This window comes from Oreochromis aureus, unplaced genomic scaffold (assembly GCF_013358895.1).
Source record: "Oreochromis aureus strain Israel breed Guangdong unplaced genomic scaffold, ZZ_aureus HiC_scaffold_79, whole genome shotgun sequence".
NCBI classification, from domain to species: domain Eukaryota; kingdom Metazoa; phylum Chordata; class Actinopteri; order Cichliformes; family Cichlidae; genus Oreochromis; species Oreochromis aureus.
The window spans coordinates 59,943-71,095 of NW_024108977.1; the positions used below are offsets into that span (position 1 = coordinate 59,943).

The following is an 11,153-nucleotide window of genomic DNA, read 5'->3' on the forward strand; positions in this document are numbered from 1 at the left end:
GCATACATATTATTAAAATTTGGGCTATAACAGTTGTGTTGATGTATAACAACTTCAAATGCTCCCAAAAATGGCAGTACAGCATGTAAAAATATAAAGTAAGCTCTGGCGGACTTGGTTCTGTGGTAGGTCTTAAAGGGTTAACATAAAACTGTTTTCGGAACCATACTGAATTTCACCAGAGAAACACACACACACACACACACACACATATGAAGAGAGAGAGTATGCATAGCATGCAAACGGCTACAAACTGCTGCAACCCACATAATTTCCTTAGGGATTAATAAAGTATTCTGATTCTGATTGTTTCAGGATGACCTGCCATTATCCAATGACACATCTGCTTACCTGTATCTTTTGCTCGTTTCTCCTCCTCTTCTTTTCTCTTTTTTCGAAACTGAGCACCTGATGGCTTTGAACTTTCCTTGTCCATCTTCCATTGCTTTTAATTTTGCACTCCAGTATGAACACCCACCCCCCAACCCGAGGATAACCACAAAATATCCCAATAGACCTACACCTTAGTTCACAGATTCGCTTTGTCTAGGGTTTATTTCTGGGATTTCGCACAACCCAGGATTCAAATCATGAATCCATAATGAGCTTGGATTTACAACATTATGAATGAAATGTGCTCTATTTGGAAGCAGCCGGCCCCCTCCCCTTTCGACGGGTTGTGTGTGAGACTTTAAATCATCAAACTGTAAATTATAAATTTTAAATTGTTATTGATCCATTTACTGTACCTCTAGTCCTAAAGTGTATATTTATTTTCTTACTCTCCTTATATTTATTGTTTGTTTACTTGCACTGCTGTAACTGGAGCCTCGCCGTCTCGTCTCTCTATATACTGGACTGTAAGTAGGAGAGATGACAATAAAGGTTACTTTGACTTCAGCAGCGAGCTGGCTCACTGAGGGCTCTCGCGCTCACTTTTCGCGTATAGAATTTCGAAAAAACATCGGTGCAAATTATAAGTCTGTATCATAATGTCTGGTGTTTTCGTGTTTCTTGGTTTGTTTTAATTTTGTTTTATTTTGCGAGTTGGTTATTAGATGTTGCTCCAGCCAGCCAGAGAATCCCCAGCCACCCCGCCCTCTTCTCCCTGTGCAGCAAGCAGCAGGCGCACCCTTCAAATGGAGGGCGCCCTTACTCCCAGCAAACGGGCAATAGAAAACCGATCGGTGCCTACGACATTCCCAGTATGCGCTGGCATGACGTCGGGGCAGCATGAGTACGAGCAATTTTTTATTTTTTATTTTTTGCCGATACTCGTGATGCCGCCCCCCACCACGATGCCGCCGCGGGCAACCGCCCGTGTCGCCCGTATCAAAAACCGCTACTGCCTTTTGGCTTATGTGGTGTTGAGGCTGGCTGTCTTCGCCTGTAGGCCTCACAGTCTGCTATTAAATGGCCAGATTTAAAACAGTAAAAACATTTCCGGTCTGACCTGGGACGAGGCACAAGTACCTCTCCCTTGTGTCTTGCTCAACAGTAGCACCGCTAGCCTTTGCTAGGGTGTCGCGTTGCTCAACGATACTTAACGATACTAGCTTTATGGACGAGTGCGAACTCGTCAGCCAGTGTCGCGGTCTGCTGCAACGTGGAGACTTTTTGTTCATTCAGATATACTGCCATTCACTCAGAGATGCAGTTTTTAAATTCCTCAATCAGCATTAACTCCCGTACTGAAACTAGGTCTGCAGCTTTACAGGCCATACACCATCGGTCAAAGAGGACACTCTTTTCCCTCTTTTCCAGGAAGGATTGACCCTGCACCTTTTTCAACCCTATTTTTGCCTACATCAAACTGTACCTCTGTCTGTGACAGCGAGGCCGCCACGGGAGGGAAGGAGGCTTGCTGGAGTTCCAGCTGTTGCAGCTTGACCTTCGTCTCCGCCTCCACTTCCACTTTCTTCAGCTCGACCTCCCTAGCCCTTACCAGCTCCGCCTCCAAACGCCTAAGCTCTAACTCCTTTTTCAGCTGGAACTCTCTCTCACGCTCCTTCTTTTCCAGCTGGAGATGGACTCTGAGCCTAGCATCCTGCTTAGAACCCTCCGATGACTCGGTGGAGAGCGGATCAAAATGGGGCAGCGTCATTGGCCCGCCCTCGGGCAGCTCCTGGCCCACAGGTGAAGACACTGGCGGTTCTACGACCTGGCTTGGAACATGAGGCGCTACACTTGGTCCAGCCGGACCGGGTGTGCTCGGGGGTTCTTGCATCTCAACCACCCCCTTCTCCAACAGCCCAGACACCAGAGCGGCCTTCAGCTCCACTTTACGCAGACCAGTGGAGACACTGATACCGTAAAATGTTGCCACCTCATGCAGATCCCTCTTCCTACAAACATCCAGCAGGGCAAGCGATGGCTTTGCCGTAAACCCAGCAATATCAAAAGTGGCCATGAAGCTAGCAGCAAACAAAACGGCCCGCAACACACAAGCTAACCACTCAAGGGACACCGACAGCAACCAATACACAACACCTTCACTGCACAACTAGAAACAGGCAAAATAAAATGTGTTGTGTCAAGTCAACCATTAACTAAAATTCTACCAACCCTCCCCCCAGTCCTACCTACTCAGAATCTAGCCTCACCTAGCTTCTGGTGGTTTTAAGGTTCAAGCATTTTTATCATTGCCAAAAAGCTGTAAAACTTAACTTAACTTAACATAATAAGATTTCTAACGTTCATTTTCATATACACACACACACACACACACCGATATCCATTTTCTAAACAGTTAACGCAATACTTATACCCCATTCAATTAAAGCTGGAGGAGTGCACAAAAACATTCACACCAGTAGCCTGCTGCTGGAGGTCATTTTGTAGGGCTCAGCCAGTGCTAATCTTGTTCCTCCTTGCACAAAGGAGCAGATACTGGTCCTGTTGATGGGTTAAGGACCTTGTACGGCCTGTACAGTTCGGCAGCACAACTGCCCGTCTCCTGGAATCTCCTCCATGCTCTTCAGGCTTTGCTGGGAGGCATATGTTGAAGTGCCATGCTAGAGGAGTTGGATTACCTGTACAACCTCTGTAGCATCCAGGTATTGCCTCATGTTACCAGTACTGACACTGACCTTGGCAAAATACAAAACTTGCGAAAAGTCAGATAAGATGAGGGTAAACAATCCTGGGGGCCTCCACCCTTAAAACCATTCCTGTTTTGGTGGTCGTCTCATTTTTTCTAGTGCACATGTTGTTTATTTTATCAACACTACAGCAGCTAAAACTGATTAACAACCCCCCCTGCTACTTAACTAACTTGGTCAATATCCCAGACGTTTAACTGACTTGATCCTATACTCTGATTAAAATCTGTTCCTTTAATTTTCGGAGCAGCATATAAGGTAGGCAGAATATAAGAAAACACTTCTAAATGCAGTTCAGTACATCAGTACTACAGCCTTCTTAAAGTATGTAATTGAACGCTAAACAAATTAACCATGTTAAGAATTGCTTTTCAGCCTAAAAAGGTACTCTGTATACAGTTTGAGTTTTGCTTGACTTTTTACAGTGGAAAGCTGATTTGCTACATATAATATATCTGGTTTTAAATAGGTGTCTGAGTTCTCTAATCTCTGATTATAAAAAAAAACTCTTTTCCAACATGTTTTGGGTTAGAGCAAAAAGTAACTAATAGAAAGTCAGATCTAGCACAACTTTTGTGTACGTGTTTGCAACTGCAGTTTACAGTATGGTATTCACATGTATGTATGTAAACTGATTCTTAAGGGTGTTTGGTTTTACTATTTACATTTATTTTTTCGTATTTACTGGTATTGAGTGGTATTTGGGAGTGTGTACATATAAATGGAGGTTGTAAACAATTTGGAAAATGGTTTTATGTGAATATTATATTGTTTTCTGTTTACCCAGCAAACATAGCAAACATGACCCCTTGGCCCCCATGTGGGAGCACTGCGGGCAGATCCACACAGCTCATAGTGGACAGCCCACTGTAGGCCTCAGCATCTGTTTGAAATGTAGGGCCCCATCATACATGTACATAACGACTTCAATAAGTGATGTCACGGTTGTTTTGTCCGACTTTTATAGTGCTCTGGTTTTAACTCGAGACTAATTAAACTACTCTGTATACACAAATTGATACAACTGAGTAAAATGAAGCGATGCCATTTTATATCAAAAGGGTCAAAGCTTTGCACTGCGGGCCTCCACAGGCATGTTTGCTGGGAATAGAAACCCCTTTTTAAATCAGCATGTTGTATGCATCCCATAGTATTTAAGCTTTACCACACTTGTCGTGTCAGTTGTGTTATGAGCTAGTGTTTGTCTGTGGGAAGATGCGTACACTAGCCTATCAACTATAGTAAGCCGTGCTTCGTTTTAAACAATGCGGAGGACGTACGCAGCATACAAACAACGATTTTCCCATACCCTTCCTAAGAAATGTGCTTGAATACAAGTACTTTTCGTGCGAATGCGGTAAAAACAATCTATTAACCAGAGCTAAATAACAGTAACATTTAATCGTTTTCCTTCAAGAAGGCGATGCAAACGGGCTGCAGCATCATCTAGCGAGCGACAGGACATGTCCTCAATGGGAAGTAGTGAGTTAACCTTACACACCTGAGAGCCAACGTGTAAATGGACGCTTTTTTTCTTCTTCTTTCTTTTAAGTTTCGTTTCTAAACGAAACTTGACTAGAACCGACGGGCGACACTGGCCACCAGCAGCCTTTATATAAAGCTGACGGATACAGTATCGCTATTTATTTGGAACATCTCTACCTTTCACTGCGATGACCGAGGTAATATGATTTTAATCTCTTAATTTCACCAGTAAAGTATTGCAGTTACCTACTCTGTGTAAGAATAAACTGTAGTTGCCTATAAATAAGCTGCCTCAGGTGAGACAGCTAATTTATATTCAGTCCACGCAGTTATGACAATTCAAATCAAGGGAAAGGCACTGAAAAGGAAAACATTGTTAACTGTAATTCCATGTTAATGACAGACACGATCGTGCTAGGCGCACCTGTAAACTTCTACTCTAAGGAAAATAATCAGTTTAAACCATCTTTATGCACAAATCAAAACTCTAAAGTACAGAGGAAGGCTGATAATTAAGAGACCCAAAGAGCTCTATACAACATGCCTTATTCACAGAAGCACTTTTAAACACAAGTGCAAACTAATCTACATTCACACGCGAATGAACGCATCGGAGGGCAACTTGGGGTTAGTATCTTGCCCAAGTATCTTGCTTGATGGAAAAAGGCTTAAATGAGGAGTAGATGTACTTTTGTGTATTAGTTTTGTTTTGTTTTATATTTTTACTAGTATTGGAAACAATATTTTAATGACATCAGTAAAGTATTGCAGTTACTTACTCTGTGTAATCCTAAAACGATATATTTCACCATATAGGTAACTCTTGAATGTGTGGCTTTCATGACACTGTGTGGACAAAAAACCTTTGTCCTTGTTCCTTACCTTGTTCTTTAACATAATGAGTCATATATTTAATTGTCCTAGTCAGATGCTGGCTAATATTTAACCACAAATGGGTTGGTTTAGTAATGTGTAAACAGTGGTTGATAATTTATTGTTTTTGTGTGCTTCAGAAAGTTGGCTGCTAATCAGGGATAGTGCAGATATGTTTGCCTGAATCCATCCCATACAGTGGAAAAACTGGTTCCTATGAAAAATAGGAAAGGAAATGAGGTGATTTTTTTGAGCTATTTCCATATAAATAAAAATATGCTTAAATGTGGACCTATTTTTTATTGTTTGTTAGCAGAAACCAGGTAATTTATGATACACTCAACACTCCCTTATCTGTACAGGTGATAGGATCCGTGTTTTAATTTCCCTTCAGGTTCGGTTAAGTTTCTTGGGCTTTATGTTTTTCTTTGCATTTTATAGAAACAGTCATCTGTTTAAAGGGTTTTGCTTGTTTTATGCTAAATGACAGTTAATGTCAGCAACCTTTTTCAGTTTTAGTTTATTATGAGCAAATATAGTTTGTATAATGTGTCACAATACCCTGAATTTCTTACAGAAAACGACCCTGGAATGATGAGTGTAAAAGCAAAGAAGAAAGCTCGGTGAGCTGATTTGTTTTTACTTTAATGTTCTGTATACAGTACTTCCTACTGTATACAGAACAATAGAATATGCTGTTCTGGACTTCTGTAGGAAGTACTGTAGAAAATACTGATTGATATTAAAATGATTTTGGCACTAATACCATTTTTGAGTTTGCTTGCTTCAAATTATGTATTAATTCCCTTACTGACAACTGACTAGTTTTCATTGTTTAAAAAAAATAGGGCCTAATGCTTTTGCAACATTCCAAATGTTTTATCACCACTTAGTGTGAACTCGGTGTGGCTGCACTACCATGACTTTGACACAATTGTTTGGTGATTTAAAAGTGTCAGAAAAAAACTGATAAAAGGAAATTATAAGCACAGAGATTTAGGATTTGTTATGATAGTCTTTGAGTGCACATCTTTAGTTGTCTCATTGAATGAGTTCAATCATTTGTCACCAGATCCCTAAATTTTATACTAACTAATAGTATAAGATATAAAATTCATATTCATTCATATTCATAGTGCCATGTTCTTCCAATTTACATCAAGTAAGTGTCCCTTTTAAATTTAATAAAACTTACAGCTTCAAATAGTCAAATACACAATCTTGTCTAACAATAGCTCTTTCCTATTATCATTGTATCATGAGGATTCACTTTGTTTTGAGGGTTTTTTTTTTGAGTTTCTTTCATTTCTTACTTAATGACTTAATTTCTTACTGTTGCTGCTGCTTTGTTCAGGACTTCTTTCGGGGCCACAGCCCCGCCCTTCATTGACTACCTGAAAGATATTCTACGTCGATATCCAGATGGTGGACAAATTCTGAAGGTTGGTGTAATGCTCTGCCAAAAACTCATTATATAAATTACTTCATAAAGTACTTCATGGGGTTGCAAAAAGATTTCCAGTCCTTTAGAAATCTGTAGGAAACCAGCCCTTGGCCCTGACCTGCTGCTATTTTAATTCCCCACGGATGTTGGGCCGAGGAGGAGGAATAGCTACTATTTTTTAAAGTCATTTTAAATGTAAGCAGCTATCAACACTGTAATTCACCAGCTTTGAACTGGCTGCACACAACCAATGCACACAACACAACAACAGTGTTTATCAGCCTCCAAAATACAATAAGGACTTAGTGAATGACTTTGCTGACTTCTTGGCTGAATACATACATGCAATATGATCGTGTTCTTATTGTTGGGGATTTTAATATTCATGTGTTTTGTCCTGATATGCCCATGGCAAAGGGCTTTTTAAACCTATTGATTCTTTTAATCTGGTGCAATGTGTGACCAGTCCCACACATGAACGTGGACACTGTTAAATATCAGCACTTCACGGAGTTCTTTTGATTCCTCAGAGGCATCCGATGGAGGACAAAACACTGCTCAGTAGACCATTTAACACTTATTTCTCTTTCACAAAATTTCTAGAAGGGAGATGCGTCCTGCATGCAGCCAGACTGAGGAGCTCATGGTTTTATTCCACCTTCCGGAATGCTTTGGACACTGTGGCTCCATTAAAAACCAGGCAGCCTAAAATTAAATCTGAGCCCTGGCTGAACGACATAACCACTACAAGTGTCATTCCAGATGCTAAAGCACTGTTGGCGTCAATATCAAAAAACTGTAAAAGATGCCAAAAAACACCCACTTATCTGGCATTATTCTGTCAAACTCTCACAACCCACGTGTTTTATTTAAAACCATTATCTCTGTTCTTAGTGTGCCACATACTATCAGCCCTCGTCTGCAGCCTGTGAAAATTTTTTACGCTTTTTTATTGAGATCTCCTCCACCAGGGCTCAGATCTCTCCTTTTGCTCATGACCCCTCAGTCTCTGCTTCCTGCACTTCTGTCTTTGACAGGTTTGAGCCGGTGACTCTGTCTGCTTTAAAGGACACTGTTGGTCGTTTTAAGCCTGCAGGGTCTCCAAATGATGCTGTCCCTCCTCGACTCTTAAAGAGATTTACCAACAGTTGGACCTTTGGTTCTTGACCTGGTAAACCACAGTTTGAAATCAGGTGTAGTCCCAAAAGATTTTAAACATGCCGTAGTCATACCCTGATTAAAAACCTACTTTTGATCCTACAATTCTTGAAAATTACAGGCCTATGTCCAAACTACCTTTTCTTTCCAAAATTCTTGAAAAGATAGCTCACAGCCAATTAATGACATTCCTGGAAAAAAAAATGTTTTAGAGGTTTTTTAAGTGGTTTTAAACCCTTACATAGCACTGAATCAGCCCTTTGAAAAGTTTTTAATGACATATTTTTAGCTACTGACGCTGGGTTGTTCTTGCTTTTAGATTTGACAGCTGTGTTTGATACAGTGGATCATGCCATTTTACTCTCTCGTTTGGAGCAGTGGGTGAACATTAGGAGCACAGCACTGAAGTGGTTCAGGTGTTACTTGGCGGGGCAAACTTTTTGTGTCAGTCTCTGTGACCATGTGTCATCCTCCGCTCCTCTCTTGTGTGGTGTCCCACAGGGCTCAGGGCTCAGGTCTACCCCCACACACACACACTTTGTATCTGCTCCACTTTTATGCTGACAACTGTCAGATCTATGTCCCTCTAAAGAAAAAAAAAGGCACATATTCCATACAGCCATTCTTCAGGTTCTTGATGACATTCAGGCTTGGATGTCTCTTAACTTTAAAATTCAATGACAAAAAGGCTGAGGTGGTGGTATTTGGTAGCTCCACTGAGACCTGAGAGTCAAACAGGATAGAATAAACCTTTATTATCCCACGGATGAGAAACTTCGGTGTTACAGAGCTCTTACAGCAAGGGAAAATAAAATATAAAAGGAAGACACAAGGTGTTCCAATAACTGGCACTCGAAAGTTTGAGCACATTTCCCCTATTTTAGCTTCACTTCACTGGCTGCCCATTTCTTTTAGGAATCATTTTAAAATTCTTTTATTTGCTTTTAAAGCCCTCCATGGCCTAGCCCCATCTTATCTTTCTCAGCTTATACACCCACCCGCTCTCTCAGGTCAGCTGATCCACAGTTCCTGAATGTACCCTGAACTGAGCATAAACTTAGAGGAGATCGTGCTTTTGCTGTAATAGCTCCCAAACTGTGGAACGATCTCTCTTTAGAGATTAGACAGGCCTCTTCTTTGCCTGTTTTTAAATCACTTCTGAAAATCCATCTCTTCACCCTGGACTTTGACACCTTGTGAGATGTTGGTTTTAGTTTATTTTTATTTTAGTTGTGTTAGTTGATTCTATGCTGTTTTAATTGAATTTTTTTTTTGTATTATGTGTTTTATTTTTTGCTGTTTTATTCTATTCTATTGTTCTTAACTTATTTACTGTACAGCACTTTGGTCCTGTACTGGGTATGTTAAAGTGCTTTATAAATAAAGTTGGATTGGATTGGAATGGATTAACAAATAATGTGAAGTTAATGTGTAGGACACAACAGGAATGTTAACAGTGGAAACTGAAACTGATCTTCTCACTGTTGATAGTTTTATGTTAAAGCAGGAAACCTAAATGGCTAATTAAAACAGGGCTAGATCCCATTTAGATGAGCCACTTTCAGTGTTTGGTATGCTGGTTCACAGGAGAGATGGGGCACTTCTTGGAACAAAGCCATCATTCACATCACCTTTCCTGCTACAATAAGTCAAAATAGCTGAGAAAAAGTGTGTCAGTTTTATATAATTATATAAGTACTAGCTTGCATTGGTTATTTTCTGTTAATAGTTGTTTTATTTGTCAATCAGGAGCTGATTCAAAATGCAGATGATGCTCGAGCTACAGAAGTGGTATTTATCCATGATGAGAGAAGCTATGGGACTGAGAGCATTTGGACTGAAGAACTGGGAAAATACCAAGGTATTCATTGAATGACAATAAGAGTTTTTTTTTTTTCAGAAAACATAAATTTCCAAAACATTTTTATCTAAAAGAAATAATACAGAAAAATAGAACCTAATAAACAGCCTCACATCAAAAAAGAGCTCTAGTTGTTAAGATGTTTTTGTTTGTTTTTAATTTAAACACTAAACACTGACAAAAGTGAAGTAAGCTAAAAGAGTTCAGCAAGCAACACCTAAAAAAAAAACCCTCAAGAATATAAGAAACAAAATCAGTTATCTGTTGGACTGGAAATGGTTACAAAGCCATTTTTACAAGGCTTTGGGACTCCAGCATCCACAATCCACAATTTTAAGAAAACTTGGAACAATGGTGACCCTTCCCAGTAATTGTTGGCCTACCAAATTTACTCCAAAAGTGCATCAACAACTCATCCAGGAGGTCACAAAAGACCTCAAAACAACATCTAAAGAACTGCAGGCTTCACTTGTTTCAGTTTTCATTAGTGTTTATGATTCAAAAATTAGAAAGAGACTGGGCAAAAATGTCTTTAATGGGGGAGAGTTCTAAGGAGAAAACCACTACTGACCAAAAAGAACACAAAGGCTCATCTCACATTTGCCAAAAAAAAAAATGTTAATAATTCCTAAGATTTTTGGGAAAATATTCTCTTGACTGACAAGACAAAAGCTGAACTGATTGGAAGCTGTGTGTCCCGTTACATTTGGCATAAAACTAATACAATTTTTCATAAAAAAGAATACCATACCAACAGTTTAATATAGTGGTGGTAGTGTGATGGTCTGGGGCTGTTTTGCTGCTTAGGGACCTTGAAGACTTGATGGAACCATGAATTCTGCACGAGAAAACCCTCAAGGAGAATATCCCGCCATCAGTTCATGCCTTGAAGATCAAACACATGAAGATTATTCAGCAGGATAGTGATCCTAAACACATGCAACATGCCCATCCCTGAATATCTGAAAAAATAAAATAAAGGTTCTCTTTCAAACATTTGTTTCGGTGTCACACTATGGGGAATGCTCTCTCAGCATTGTCCTCAGAAGCCTCTATATCATTACTCCAGCCAGCATTGACGGGCATTCGTGACACTTGCGTCAGGGAAGGACCACTATCCTCCCACCATGTGTGACACAGCGTCAACTGTCATTCAATTTCTTCTTCTCATCTCTCCTGACTCTTAACATAAGTTCTAGCTTAATGGTCTACGTGAGCAAGCTAACACCTT

General features: G+C 40.1%; 1 long non-coding RNA gene across 1 annotated transcript; it reads left to right on the forward strand.

Annotated features, from left to right (window-relative positions):
- The first annotated feature begins 4,608 nt into the window (after positions 1 to 4,608).
- On the forward strand, positions 4,609 to 9,924 carry LOC116332603. The gene is made up of 5 exons (XR_005611015.1): positions 4,609 to 4,783; positions 5,600 to 5,699; positions 6,037 to 6,082; positions 6,814 to 6,901; positions 9,811 to 9,924. It is a non-coding gene; the product is annotated as an uncharacterized LOC116332603 (long non-coding RNA).
- Positions 9,925 to 11,153: the final 1,229 nt, after the last annotated feature.